This window comes from Topomyia yanbarensis, chromosome 3 (assembly GCF_030247195.1).
Source record: "Topomyia yanbarensis strain Yona2022 chromosome 3, ASM3024719v1, whole genome shotgun sequence".
Classification (NCBI taxonomy): domain Eukaryota; kingdom Metazoa; phylum Arthropoda; class Insecta; order Diptera; family Culicidae; genus Topomyia; species Topomyia yanbarensis.
Window position 1 is genome coordinate 390,687,378 of NC_080672.1, and position 15,989 is coordinate 390,703,366.

Genomic DNA, 15,989 nt, shown 5'->3' on the forward strand with positions numbered 1-15,989 from the left:
GCTATGTATGTACTTTCACAATATGCATCCTACCTTCATGAGATAGAGTGTGTTAGTTTAATTGTAAATTCGTGTGAAGCTAGGAAAGAGTGCCCAATCTTCATGATATATTATAGTCTTCGACTAGTGTCAGCGTTTTTCTGCATTACGACGGGTTTATTTTTCGAATGCATTTGATTCGATAAATGCTACAGACCCGTTTGATTTAATTGAAAGTTATTGAAAGTGCAAATTACTTTCGTTCGTGTTGATTCAAGCCAAAGTATAGGGGGAAGGGGAGGAGTTGCTTTTCTAATCTTCCGGTCATCACATCACATGCTTTGGTATTCTTAGTATGTATAACAAACATAAAGATGTGACACAAGGCGCCAAGAGCGCGCTAAAATCCTGTCAATCCTGTTTTTCATTGGATTGTCTGCTCTAAATATATCACAAGGGGACCATTCATAAATGATATCGAATATTGACAATAGGGGAAGAGCGTCACGTAACGAGATAAAAACTAAACGTGAATTTTAGACGTATCAGCGGATCAGGGATAAAAACGAACAACATTGTTTATGAATGGCCCCCAAACAAAGAATATTCCATAACGAATATCACGTAACATCTGCGACAGAGCATTGGGATCAAGGCCAAGTTCCCCCTGGGTCGTGCAAAACTGAGAAGCAACATCAATTTAGGCACAGATAGCAGACGTCCATTTATTTTCATTTTTTTGTCTTTTCATTTGTTTCTCTTGCTACAATATGTGCGGCTCGAGCGTGACGGCCAAGGAAACGGAAAGCCAGTGGCCCAAACAGATCAGGAACAGGAAGGAGGACTACGAACAAGGAAACAAACAACAGATGAGAAATCGTTTACTTATTTATTGTAACTACGATACTAATCACAATTATTTTGCTTTTCTTGTTTCGTTTCAGCAAAACCAAAATCTATACGGACTAGCACATACGAACAGTTAGGCTTTGTAGGTTCTCATCTTGACAGAGTCTAGATGGGCGGATGAACGTCTGCCAGGGGTGGGCTGAGAAATGACAATGACACTGTACGAGATGGCGCTGGGCTTGTGGCCTTCGACTGGCATGGTCCATTCTCATTGATTCGGAAGTCTTCTTGGCTGGTTGGTAGATATGTGCTCCTACTTGCAAGTTGATCAATTCGCTTGGGTGGGGGACAGATGGATCCTACTAGTTGTCGACTCTTTTGATGGTGAATGTGAGGCTAGTTCAGGAAAGGAGTGCAGGACTGGCACCTAAGAGATAGTTAATTAATCATGACTTGTTCTTATGATTATTAAACTCGACCAAGCACACCGGCTCTCAGAAATGATAAGCAACCCTTTCGGGTCGGTGTGGTCTATTCGAGTTGAACCAGGCGGACATTCGGTTCGAGCAAACTTTATGTGGATAAATATTGGCAGAGCTTCTTTTTACGAAATCTTAAAATACCTTCACTGGTATAGCTACTCAGGATAATAATAATAGAAAAATTAAAGGATTGCCTGGTCCATAATGTAATGAATTTGTATATTGACTAGAACAGGGATAATCGAGTTATGTTATAAGATAGAGAAGAAACAGCACAGTTGTAGGAAAAGTATTCGCGAGTAAGAACTAATACTGCTAGTATGTTTACCGTTTCAATTAATAGTCGATTGATCCGCTTCGGACCTAGGAGACAAAAAGGAGATTAGGAAGAGACAGAAGCGGATTCAATTTGCCAGTATGACGTTGACCCCAAGGCGATGGTAGGATGATTCTCCATAGGATGACAGACTAGATGACACGACGTTACACGCTCTAAACTTGCGCCAAATAGTTTGTATGTATGTATGAATGTAAGCCCGTATGTATGCCTGTATGCATGAATGTGTATAGGACCAATGTATCCCTGAGCAACATGGAAGGACACCTCTAAGCCGCCAAAATGCTCATGGGAAGCCGGGTGCGCGGTCGTAGGTGTGACCATAAAGCAATGCACACATTGTCAAGTGCAACGGAGAGACGGTAGGTGTACAGTTAATGCACATAGGTTGCAGAAATAGGTTGTTGAGACAGCCCGATTGCACACTGATAAATAACAAATAGCAGAAGTGCTAGAGATAAATATACAACTATACAAAGTTCTACAGAAAGGATCTTCGTAGTTCCGCGTTCGTCTAGATAAACCCATTGGTGCATCGTGCTACCTCTAGAAGCAGTGACAAATCCCCGGAAGCAAGGCAAAGATCAATTGATATGGGACCCAGCAGTAAAGGTGGAGGATGTCTCTGAAGTTTAAACTGCTTAAAAAAAACCAGATCAACAACATCGCTTCCAGCAGTTCTGTCGCGAGTCAGGCAATACAAAGTAGAAATGTCTGCATATATACGAGAAATCTTCCATCAGCTGTTGATCCGCAAGCCGGAGAGTTATTCTCAACGTTTCTTATTCCGGAGAGCCCCCCTTATGGATATGATAATATTTGGATGCACATGTTTGCCGGCATCAGCGCAGTATGCTAAAAATAATAGCGCCAAAGAACTCGTAGACCATTTCTCACAAGCAGCTGAGAGAGAATTCTGAAAAACCAACAATACACCAGAAATAAGAATTGCAGGATTAGGACCTGGGTGTCGAACAGTGCTGGATTTCAACGTGGACTGAAAGAGGCATCCGCTAACCCATACCTCAATAGATCTAAGTACTGGTCGCAGTGGTTCGTCTCCTACAAAAAAAACCCGAGTGAAAGCCTGTGCTTTAACGCAGCGGACAGCGGCGATCGCGTGCTGGGCATGATCTGACAGATTTCAGAAGACGAGTTCCCGTTCTTAATGAAAATTAAAGAAGAGAGCGGGTCATAGATAGTGGTGTGTGGCCAATCAAACGTCAGATGCTAAAATACCTAATGGGTGTATTCGATCCACTGAGATTGCTAAGCGAGTAACTCGTCCACGGAAAGGATCTTCTTCAGGATATGTGGCGAGCTGGATTGCAGTAGGACGAACTGGTAACAGATAAGATATTCGATCGTTGAGTCAGGGTTTGTTCCCTAAAATCGGAGACCTGTGGATCCCACGTGCTACTTCAAGGAAACGGAAAGGCAGTTGTATGATCAGCTTCAATTGCACGTTTTCGTCGATGCAAGTGTAACCGCTTTCTCCGCTGTAGCGTACTACAGAGTGATCAAGACGGAGGGCAAAGCAGAGTCAACGATAGTTGGCAGGGTGCTCGATAGTCGCAGCCAAAACTAAGATCGCACCACTGCAGCTACTCTAAATTATTCGTTTGGAACTAAAAACAGTAGCTCGCCTGTGCAGGCATTTGATGTCGTACGTTTAGGAACGTAATGGCGAAGCAGCGCTTTCTATGGAATGAGTCCACAACAGTGTTGGCCCAGTTACGCGCCGATCATCGTCGGTACTCGAATTACGTAGCGTGCCGAGTAGAGGAAATATTAACCACTACAGACCTCTTAGAAGTGCTGGGTTCTCAACAATCTATGGGGTAAGAGTCTGTGCCCTGATATTACCGGTGAGTGGTTCACAAGTCCGGGATGTTTTCGACTTGCCGAGGAGAACTGGATGAAACAACCTAAATCCTCAAAAGTACCTAAAGGGGAACTGTGACCCTGCTTTGATACAGGGGTCAACTATTCGGGAGGTTGTGGTAGAATTTTCTCCATTCTCGACGTGGCGACGACTCCTAGGTGCAGTTGCATACGTAGACTGTTTTGTGGACAACTGTAGGCGTAGATGTCTAGGAGATACACTAGAATTGCTGCATCTTACTCAAGAGAAACTGAAGAAGGCGAAGAACAGGCTTATGTGGATGGCGCAATGGCAGGAGTATCCGGATGAGATGATTACAGTTTCGAGAGGACAAGCAGAATTACCTAAATCGAGTAGCTTGAATCAGTTGACACCTGTGATATCTTATAACTCACTGCGATGGCTTCGGAAGAAATCACTCGACATGAGAAACATAAGAGCAAGACTTATCTCTACGAGCTCCTGCAGCACAATGAGAATGGCGCAGGACTGTGACAAGCTGACAAGCATATTATCGACATCTGCTGTGCAGTGGCAGTACTATACCAACACAGCACCTAGTGAACGAAGAGGCGCCTAGGACAGTTAAACTAGATGCTGGCGATCGGTAGGCTAAAGAAACATTGTTCTAGGCTACCCGCCGTAACTTGCTGTTTATTGTAAAAGTAGTGTGGGCAAGTACGCCATAAGCATCATTAGCAAGGGGTAAGAGACTAGATGATTAAAACTTTACCTCACAACACCAACAATCGATGAGTGCGGAGAAGCATCGGCGGAAGAATTGCAGCTGCACCGCATACGTTTGAAGCGACGACGCTGGTTGTAGACGATTTCCATCGTGCATTTCGCCGTGGTAATTTAGAAACGGTAGTGAGCGAGGTTCGGCGATTCTACAACATCTTCCAACTAAAGAGAGTCTTGAAGCAAGTTGTTCACCTGTCTAACCACCCATGCCGTCCATGTGGAAGTTAAGTCTTTCCACATCGTCCTGCATCAAATTTACCCGTCACTTCCCATGTCGCCGAGAGGTACCGGCGGAAATCTACCCCGACAATGGCTCCAACTTTCAAGCTCCCGAACGACTGTTGCGGAAACAGCTCGAGAACGTGCATGGAGAATTAGCAGCGATGTTCACCAACGCATATTTTAATTGGGTCTTTATTGCGCCAGCCACAGCTCAAATAGAAGGCGTATGGGAAAGGAATAGCCTACCTCTAGAAGCTGCTGAAGTAGAAGCCCTGACTCCAAATCTTTTCCTGCTGGGAAGTTCTATAGAAGTTCGTTAGTCTGCAATACTCTTCAGTGATCCTGCCTCTACCTAAAAGAATTCCTGGAACCAAATACAACATCAGTTGGACGTCTTCTGGGAGCACTGGATACGGGCGAATAGCCTCCGATGCTGACTAATCGAATGAAGTGATTCGGAGGAGTGAAACCGGTGGCTGTCAGAGATTTGGTTCACATAGCAGGCGACGCATGTAGTAACGACTAGACTCGCGGAAAAATTAAAGAAATCGTGACCGAGGAGTACGAATAATTTCATCTAGCGGTAGTTCAGACTGCGAGGGGTATACTGCGTAGACTACAGACACTTTATATCACAGGCTTGCGGAGAGTAAAACAGTAAAACTAGCAACCATGAATGTACACTGGCATCACGGAAGCTCCCATAAGCTTTGCAAGGGCTTTCTCTTGTGCTTCCCCTCTCAAAACCCTCATGCTCGTTTTGCTGCACTTTTTGACAGTCCGTTTGGTTGCAATTTTTGACACTTCGCCAGTCTGCGTATAAAGTGTCTGTAGCGTAGACCGGTATCAAAGCTGTGTTGGGGGTTGAATTGGATGGTAAAACTGGGGCCAGTGGCTCTTTTATTTTTTTTATTAAATAACTTTTATTTATCGTTTTACGTTAAAAAGCAAAAAAATACGGGGGACGGGCGTAGTGTGGTTGGTGAATCGATTGCATTATACGCAGCTCACCTCTCCCCCCAGAAGTAATACCGAGAGGTAGTCCCTGGGGGGAACGATGGCGGAGCCCAATGGAGTTTAGTCGGTATTAATGGCTGCGTCACCATTCGAGCCCGACACACCCCCAGTACACCCCGTGTGGTAGCTTGGCATCTACTAACAGCACGTGTACTGGGCTAGTACGTAAATGTATTCTCCATCGTAAAAAGAAAAAGGAAAAAAAAATACGCAGCTCACCTGGGTTCTATTCCCAACCCCGCACATAGGGTCAGAGATTTTTCCAAAAGAGATTTCTCGAACCCGAAAAGAGGTGAATGTCCCTAAGGTTAAAACCTCTATAACCAAAATACTACGTAGTATCAACGTCAGCTGCATCGGAAATCTAGGCTTGCGGCAGATGTGTCACACATTCTTTCAAAACTACACCAACAAACCTGTCGATAATTCAATTAAAAACTACCGTACTTAGAATAATCTACTATGACCGATTTTGAAGATTGATTTACATGCTGCGACATATCGGAGTAAATCCATAGTATAAAACACGTGAACCTCACAGTTTGTGTCAAGTTGCGGCGACTCAATTATCAATCTGCTTCCAACTCTCAGTTGTATCTGATCGAAAGGATATAGGTTCAACCTTCAACAATGAACACAAAATCGTTTCTTGTGTTTTTCCTGATTTTTCTACTGGAAACCCCCAATATGCTGGCCCTAGCTGCAAGTGAGTAACCATATCCTAATTCGTTATTCGAACTAATTTATGACGGTACTTCTTAACATGAAAATACACCAGAAGAAACAGCTAAAATTGATGTGGGAGCACCGATAACAGACGCATTGGATAAGGCCAAGGGATTTATCACTGCTGTGCACGATGATGCTAAGCGTAAGCTGGGTGGCTGAATAAAGTGCAATGTACGCTGTTATCGAGTAGCAGTCAAGTTTGGAGTGTTACATGTTTTAGTGATCCAGTACGTTTAAAACACAGACTAACAGACATAACACTATGAGGGAATTCCCTCAAAAAACACCGATCCGGCAATTTTCTTAGAATACTAGCTCCATCTTTTATTCACGGGCCCAAACACTCATTTGCTGGTGTGTTACCCCTCAGGCTTGGAAACAATTTTTCAACAGTGGTCTATCCCCCATATCATTGTTCATATGTTAGTGGCGCCATAATTTCAAATGCGGCCACAGTCCCAAAGCGGGCGAAGCATTATTTTTGAGTGTTATGTCTGTTAGTCTGTGTTTAAAATATAATTTTTGGTCATAATCTGGTGTTTATAAATGTTATAACGGTAAATATGAAATAAGCAATAAAAAAATTATGGGCAGTAAAATGCTATCATAAAGGTAGTTCTTTGAATAGGAGGTGTCTTTGTTAATCTTAAATAGATGAGATTTTTCGTTACACTAATGCATACACTATACTAGCCAAGGAATTGCGTTGCGACTACGTCTCATCCGAACAGACTTGGCCATCAGATGGAAGCTAAATCAAAAAAAGAAAAAAACGGAGCTAAACTTGTGTTAACAAGGAACGAACGGTCACGGATGGTCTCGCTAGTGCAGAAGGTCTGATTTCTGGGTTGATTAGAGAGAAATCTAAACATGGAAAACAGCAAGGCGAGAAATATACTGTTCAAGATTTACATTCTCATTGAGCCTAATAGATGGAACAACCAGCCGAGCCAATCTACCTCTTTTTGGAAGCACTGCTAAATTCAATGGAATTGAAGGTCGCCATGGTGTCCGCACCGCAAATCTTTTCCTGGAGGATAATTATCAGATGTATATTAGAAAACTCTAGAAAAAGAACTGCGGAGACTCCATTTTGAATCGATTGGATTCGGGTTTTCCTGGCAAAAAAAAACGTATCCAATCGAACACTGCCTATACTTTTAACATTGGACGTGATGCCATACAACGCCGTGGCATACGTTGCCATAAATGCTATTTTTCTATCTGCAGTTCTCTTTCTAGGGTTTTTCTAATGTATATGATAGTGTCCAGAAACGTGGTGGATGAACTGAAGATAATAATAGGTCTAGATAACTTAGTGTGTTTTAGAATAGGTGACACTATTTTTATTTTTTCAGGATGGTGGATTTCACGAGAAAGGGAAATCATTTTTTGAGAGTTTCATTTTGAAAGCTTATTAATACAAATAAATAATCTATCAGCAGGTGTGAACAAGCAGAAAAACTCATTTAAAATGCACATTTGCAAAAAAAACCTTGTCAAAGTTTCAAATGAATTCTACAGTTAACAGTGAGTCTTCTGCACTTTGAAATGGTTCAAAGATGCTAGACATGCGAAAATTGACGTGGCCAAAGAAAGATCGAAAATTAGGATCAAGTAGCGCACCAGAATATACGATCAAGGGGTTTCATTTGAATGGCTACCGTGTGATTTAAAAGCTTTTAATATTCAACAACATAAAACTTATGGAAATCTTATCTGACGGACGTTGCACAAAATACCACCGCAATCAAGCCTGCGGTGAATGTGCCTTTTAAAACTACGTCAACAAATCCGTAGATAATTGAAATTAATAGAATCGTAGTTAGGATAATCTACTGTGACCAGTGGGAAATTGCTCTACGTGCTTCGCCATACGCCATTAGTAAATGCACTGTGTACTAGAACTGCTTTGTCGTTGACTGTCAATCTGCGGATACTCGCTTTTCACTGTATCTCGAGTTCTCGGTTGGATCGAACTGAACGGACAACCCCGACGGTATCAATCATGAATACTAAAGTATTTGTTGTGTTTTTCCTGATTTTTCTGCTGGAAGCCCCCTATTTACTGACCCTAGCTCAAGGTGAGTAACCATAGCATAATCCGTTGACTAAATTGAACAAATTATTGTCCGTACGTATTTACTATCTATTCTATAATCGGTTTGAACCCACTAGATGAAGGTCTGAACAATGGGATAACACTACCACCGAAAAGGGATAGTAACGAAGGCTCCAATAATGTTGGGATGGACAAGGAAACCGGCTGGTGGAGCAAGGTCAAGAGTTGGATCTCCACTCGGATCCATGAGGGAAAGGAAGCACTGAAAGACATCTTTGGCTGATGTGTGGTGCTACCGAGTAGCTATGGAGTGAGAAAAGATACATACTAGGGATACTAGCGAGCAATACAACGGTGTAATCAAGATAAAAGAGGCAGCATTTCTTTATCAAGCAGGTTTGTACAGTAACTATTTTACGTTATTGGAATCATCGATATCATATGAATAGTGCGATTTCATTTTGTAACAGTCATATGATCGTATAATATTTTAAGTGAGGTGAAACTGTGGATAGCGCTAGTTATCCTCTAGGAAGAGATATGCGGAGACGCCATTTTGAGCCAGCGAAACTGTCAAATTCTTGAGCCAGCCGATCCAATCTATTTTGACAGTGGGATTGAGCGTTGCCATTTTGTTCGCATTTCTCTCCGCATAACTTTACCTATCTAGAGGATAACTAGAAAGCACTACAGACACTTTATACACCGACTGGCGAAGTGTCAAAAAATGCAGCCAAACGAGCATGAAGGAAGTAAAGGCTAGTTTACAGTTCGGAAAACGTGTCACGGGATTTGGGTCCCTGTTTAATTTAAATGGAGCTCGGGAGAGCAGAGTTTTTGGTTTGACAGTTTGGAGGGATCTCGGCGGGAATTTTTTCCTGATCAAATCCCGTACGAAATCCCGTGACCCATTTCCCGAACTGTAAACTAACCTTAAAGAGGGAAGCCCATGCAAAGCTTCTTCCATGATGTTAGAAATGCTCATGGTTGCTAGTTTTATTATTTTTTCTCCGCAAGTCTGTATAAAGCGTCTGTAGATAGCACCAGTTTTAGCATTGACATTACTCCACCATCTAGGGCTGGGTGTTATTCTAAAATTTGTAACTATTCGATGTAACGAAACGACGATAGGCTTGTATGATTATAATAATTCAAAAGAGATCCTAAATTTTGAAAAAAAACGAGTTCCTACTAACATAGGCTTATTTGTTACTAATTTTAAATCTAAGAAACAAATATAAATAAATCACGTTACGGAGTGCATATCTTGCTGAAATCTTCGAAGGCCCTTTTATAAACTGGGAAATATTACGAATCTTTTCCAAATATCACGCTGCAACTTTTCAGTCGTGCGCCGAATTACGCGCCCATTATTTCAACAATCTTGTTCGTATGGTATTAACTTGTACGACCACCCTTGGCTGCTACTCCGTTATCGATCTGGACTAGCTGAAGTTGCACAGGGAACTAGTAGATACTTATGCATGGGAGTAGCGAAATATCTTTCAGTGTGCAATTCCTGGCAATCCTAAAGTGTTTATTGATCAATACCGGTGCCAGACCCGAACGTAGATCGCGGAAGGAAAGGGAAGGAATGTTAATCCGATATTTGCTTTTGCTAGAGGTCGTATATACTACTGCGCACACCACAAGTATCACGGGAGGAGGATATTTGTTAGTAAGTAAGTTAGTAAGTTGGATTCTACTTCTTCATTACCGACGCCAGAGAGGTGACTCCACTATCTGGACTAGAAATCGATCCATCAACTCATGGATCGGGGACCAACGGCCTTACTTTCCTTCCGAAGGAAGACGTGACGTGACCTCTGAAAAATCTCAACGACCTCGGCTGGGATTGAACGCAGACCAACTGGAATAAGTGGCGGTCACGCCAACCACTCAACTACCGGTCCCGTCATTCAACAATCTTGTTTTCATGGTATTAGAATTTAAAAGAACTCCGAACAAAGTTTCTCGTACTGGGTGGAATCAAAAATTTTCTAAGTCCAAGTAAACAAGATCTTTGGTAGGGTGATGAGCCTATTTGCGCCATGTTTCTATTATCACCCTACCCATTTGAAGCCGTTGGTTAGAGCAGTGTCTGCCATCTTTGTTCAACGCATTGAGTCAAATGGTAGCGCAACAATAGGGACACTCGATTCGAGTTTTCATTGTGCTCAAACGCGAGAATTTTACTGTTTTCAACGCATTTGTGTTATTATATTGGTTCTTAACGACGAAGCAAAGCGGTTGTTGTCAATTTTTACGCATCCGCGAAAAACCTGAGCTTGTGTTCTTGCTTCCCGAGACATCACACGTAACTAGCCACCTGCATTAGGCGTTCATACAAGTTATGTAACTGTTTAAATTTAATAACTAACTACAGTCGTGATTCGCTGGTTGGACACTTTTTAACTGGACCGCTTTTTAGTTGGACCTCCGCTTTGCCTCCGCTAGTTGGACCATTGTCCAAATAAAAACGTCAAAGTCTCGTGTCAAATTTACTTTGACAATCAATCTGACAATATTTAGAGATGTGAACAGATGCATTTACACTGCCAACATTTCCTTTGGAGAGTTTTTGACATTTGTCAGTCGGTCCAACCAGCGAATCAAATTCGTTAGTTGGACAAGGCTGTGGCCCAACCAGCGAATCACGACTGTAGTACCAATTTTAGTGCTAGTTTGGATTTATCGCTTAGCTAGCCTGCTAGTTACTGACAAGATGAACTTGAAACACAAAATCCAACTTTATTTGAAATTATGCAACTTTTTATAGCTGTAGTTTTCAATATTGCATAGGTAGTTGTATTGCGTGAATCAGTAAAGTGTATTAGTAGCACAAAAATAAGATCTATTTGAGATTAAGACTCATCATATTCTAGAGGCACCCTTATAATATTTTCTTACATCTCACAAAATTAGCTTTTTAGTCTATACTTCATCTTTACTAATAAAGAATTTCTATATACCCCACTATGAATGATCCTCACCTTTCATATCATGTACCTATGTACCTATATGCCCCACTACGCACTCGGTTGTTACTCGGTAACACTGGGCATCAGCCAAATAAGTCCTTCAGCTTTTCCACGCCTTCGTGAACCCGAGTAGAGACCCAACTCTTGGTTTTGTTCCACGCACTGTTTTTCGTATGTTCTGTTGCCGTTCGCGGCTCTGGCTCAATTTCGGTGGCACCAGTTGCAATGTCGGTGGCACCAGTTGCTAAATCGAATCCCGATTGAGGTTGTCAAAATGTAGTCATTGATTAGTTCAGTATATTTAAATAAAGCTTTCAATAACTCACCTTGAGCAAAAGCTAACAGATGGGGAGTTTCCAGTAGGAAAATCAGGAAAGACACAACGAACGCTTTAGTGTTCATAGTTGATGGTTGATACTGTAGCCTGTTCTATATTCCTTCAATCCGTTCAATCCGACGGCTCGAGACAGATTGATAAGCGGGTCGATGTAGGTCGACTTAAACTACGTGGTTTACGTGCTTTATATAGTGGATTTGCTATGGTGCATGGCACAGCATGTACGCTGGTCACAGTACATTATTGAAATGTTTGTTTGTGCTTCGAACAAAAATATTAGTTGTCAATATGACGAAGTAATATTTCCTTTGAAGTGCTGAAATACACCTAAAAGTATTGCAAATCTATCACTGGTAGATTTTACCACAAATTAATAAAAAAAATTATTATTACTATTTTGATTTTATTGAAATCGTCGTATAAATTAACGGATAAAATCATTAACACAGCGGAAATAATTTTCGGAGACCTTCAATACCGGTTGGTTGGAATCCATCATGCAAATAGTCCGACTGAAAAGCTGTTTTCGATTCGATTTCCTCCACCTATCACACTATTATGATACAGATTACTTACTTCTAGGTAATGCAATTTCTCCGTGTCTAATACAGGCAACGCAAAAAATGGAGTTTACAAGGCTACATTTAAAGTATAGCATGTCTAGCAAACACAATACATGAATTTTAAATAATAAATAATTTCTAGATTATCTGAAATATCAACTTTGCGATGCAGTTCGAAAAACCGCCTTTTTGTATAAGAACATAAAAGTTTCCTCACTCTTTTTGGTGCGGTTTTTGCTTGGTGACAGGGTCGCCATATTTACCGATTTTTTGTAATAGCATAGATTTTCCGAACTAGAGCATAAATTTGTTGAAATTTTAGATTGGACCTTGGCGTTATAATTAGAGCTCATGCACGATTAAAACCAGCAATTCGGCATCTCGCTAACTTTTGTGCAGTAGTTACTACGAACTACGAAATCCTACCAGCAGCTGCAGCAATAATAGGTTTGTTCCAGTACATGGAAGTTACTCCCTGTTGCTCCGGAGCAAAAAATTCTTGCTCCTTTTCACTCCGGTTTGCCACCAGAAGAAGAAAAAAGAGAAGAAGATAGTACGGGAACGATTTTCTCCCTGTTTGCTCCGGAGTACTTCCAGTTTCTCCTGGTACTGGAACAAACCTAATCTTACCACAGAAAACAGACGTTTTGGCTCGATCGGAATCGTGTGTAAATACCCGCTACTGAAATTCCGAATAAATCAGACGTCTGAAACACGTTTGGCAAACGTTTGTAGATGGCGCAGTGATAAATACAATGCAGTTAGAGTGCAGCTGTCAAACACGTGTAGCAAACAGTTGCGCAGATGGCAATAGTGAAACACGGAATTTCAACGTTTATCAATTTGAAAGTTTACAAGGTTTTTGAAGAAATTTTGTTCTAGCCTAAATGTCTGTTATCTGTGATCTTACTCATGCTTCCAACAGAGTGGAAACGAAAATGCGAGAATTGAGTTAGAAATACTTATTTTATATCAACCGATGAGATTTGTATGACTCTTATGAGTATGATAATGAGGTCTGTGTTACGGAAAATTCTTCCAAGTTTGCAAAAAATGTATCTCTTTTGCACATTTACCGCAGTTTTAAGGATTTTTTAAGTGTAATGTGTGTAACCATCCCATCTCCCAGCTGGCAGCGAATCACAGAAAAAAAATATTTCCATGTCTTTATACACATACCTGTAAATAACTTGGTTCCAGGATTTAGGTAGCTGCTCAATTGGCTTTCCGATTACCCATTTCGTATACAGGGCAATCCGAGTTCCGAGGTAATCGTTCTATCAACCATTTTAACATTAAAAAAAAGAATTCTTACATGAGGTAAGGTGACTGATATTTGCCTATCTATATTTCCTGTTTGGTGAAGTAAATCACAGAAATAAAAAAGAAAAGAAACAAGAAAAATGCTTCCACGAGGTCCTTATCGCAGTCGCCTCTTAAGGACATAATTCGGTAGCCTCATGCCAAAAAAAAACCCGGTATTACACCAGTTGGCGGATTTGTGATTGCAGTTCTAAGAGCCAGGGTTGCCACTATTTTTCAAAGAAAATCTGGCAGTTCAATTAAAAATATCTGGCAAAATCTGGCACTTGACAGCGACCTCATAGTCATCGAAATTTGGCATACATTATAGTTTTCGTAGAATGTGCATCAATCGATTTTTGTAAAATTTGGGACATTTTCACCCAAATTTCCAAAATGTGTATGTAGCCGCTTCCAAAACTTAAAAATCTAGCAGAATGAGAGATTTGTCTTTTTGTCTGGAAGCTGCCAAAACCTCTGGCTGTGCCAGATAAATCTGACATAATGGCATCCCTGCTAAGAGCGCCACTGGAGCACAACTACTTTTCCGTCACTCCTCAAACTGCCAACCGTTAACTGAACGTGAACAAGAAAGGATAAGCTGTTCGAGCTTCTCCGTACTCACTTAAAGTCGCAGTAGATATCCAACCAAATCCCCACAGCATGGTCTGACAAAGGACAGCTTTGACGATCCGATACCTTCTCCGCCGCCTACGTCCTTATGGTCAACCACTTTGAAATTGAATCACATTACATTCACTCCATATTGCACAACGCGAAAATGGTCTTTCTAACGCGTACAATCCCGACCTGCCGTCAAAATAAAAATCCTTCAGGTGACACGGTTCACTTCTTTTTTATATTTTATAATGCGGGAAACACTCTGCTTTTCGCCTGCGGATGGCGAACTAAGTACGAGTAAAGACGCTGAATTACTGAATAAAGACTCGCCATCTTATCCTAACTAAATAAAATGGTTTGGCAACATTATTTTCTGCAAACTAGCACCACTGTCACAGCGTTAACTTCAGTTGACTCGTATACTACAGTTACCGCAGAGTTGCAACGTCGATAATATTTGCTGTGTGAAGTTTTGTACCAACAAAACTACCGCCGGTTTTAAAAATATTGATTTTTTTCGCTTCCCGGTAAACTACGACCATCGTGCGGAATCGGTCCGGTTCTGTGGTTTACCAGAAAATTACAACATTACGGATAGGTGCAATGGTTGAAGCAACTTTTAGTAGGCACCGTAATGATAAAAGTTATATGTTTTACCTACCCTTAGAGGTTCTATTCAAAAATTTATTCAATATATTTTAACTCACATTTACAACACTTTCCAAAATTCATTCATAAGATTGCAACATTTGATAAGTCTTCTGCACGATTGGAATGATATTGACAGGTCTCGTGGTCGATTGGAATGACACTGACAGATAAATGGTAAACAAACGATTGACGTGTCTAGTCTTTATCCAGGGGAATTCAGCGTCGTTAAGTACGAGGTATGTGAAATTTTAGTCAAGTGGCACACGCACATTACGCAGAAGTCGACAACCAGAAAGCACCTTTTCGCTTCCAAATATTGATAATATTTTTTTCGATTTTTTGCCATTTCACAACCGAAAATCATCAAGGCAGAGTTAGTTAAGATTTGCGATTATCACACAGTCTGAGGGAACAAGCAATATTCCGCCTAAAAACACCAAAATAGCAATGTATATCAATTCAAAACCAAGAGCACAAAATAAAAGAGATTATAACTACTAGAGAGAGCAAAGCGGTACTGTCTCCATGTATTCACGGACTGAAACATGGGGTCTCGCTCTAGCATGTTGTATCCCATTACTTTGACATGTGTGTACCCGGGGCAATAGGTGTCAAACTAATGGGCCTAGCATATGTGAGAGCGAGATGATAAATTTTCAGTGTTAGCAGCGACATGCGACCTCTAGTAGTTGTCTCTTTTCACAAAATCAAATAAACTGAATCACAACAGTGTTGCCCCTTCCATTAATTTATGGATTTTTGAAGTGTTCTATTAAAAACACAAATAGTTTTGACAATTTTTATGGGTAATTATCCAGATTGAATTATGAGAACGCTTGCGAAAATTTTCACGATGTTTGAACAATTCTACGAATTTCTGGATAGTGCAGAATTAAAGCATTAAAATATAGTTTCCAACCATTTTTAAGTTGGACTTGTTTGAAGCGATTTGTGGTTAACCCTTTCATTCCCAATTTTTTTCTAGTGCATATAGTTTCAAGACCACTTTTCCTTGAAAACGGTGGGATCAAGACATACGAAAAGTCTTTTTCCATAAAGACAGGTGCTTCCCTCGCAGTGCTAGAAGCTGCTCAATTTTTACCTTCCAATGCTCAATACAATTCTCCAAGAATAATTACAATAGTCCAATTGCGTGGAAAACGTAGCCGAAGTCAGTATAAATTGATGAGTTTTATCAGTTTTCAATAATATTGCAACATAACGAAGA

At 40.9% G+C, this 15,989-nt stretch overlaps 2 long non-coding RNA genes across 2 annotated transcripts; one reads left to right on the plus strand and one right to left on the minus strand.

Moving 5' to 3' along the window:
* The first annotated feature begins 5,839 nt into the window (after positions 1–5,839).
* On the plus strand, positions 5,840–6,855 carry LOC131691754 (uncharacterized). Its single transcript, XR_009305848.1, has 2 exons — positions 5,840–6,221; positions 6,294–6,855. It is a non-coding gene; the product is annotated as an uncharacterized LOC131691754 (long non-coding RNA).
* Positions 6,856–11,139: 4,284 nt separating this feature from the next.
* Positions 11,140–11,940, minus strand: LOC131692007 (uncharacterized). The gene is made up of 2 exons (XR_009305895.1): positions 11,614–11,940; positions 11,140–11,531 (listed from the first exon to the last, which is right to left on the minus strand). It is a non-coding gene; the product is annotated as an uncharacterized LOC131692007 (long non-coding RNA).
* Between the last annotated feature and the right edge of the window lie 4,049 nt (positions 11,941–15,989).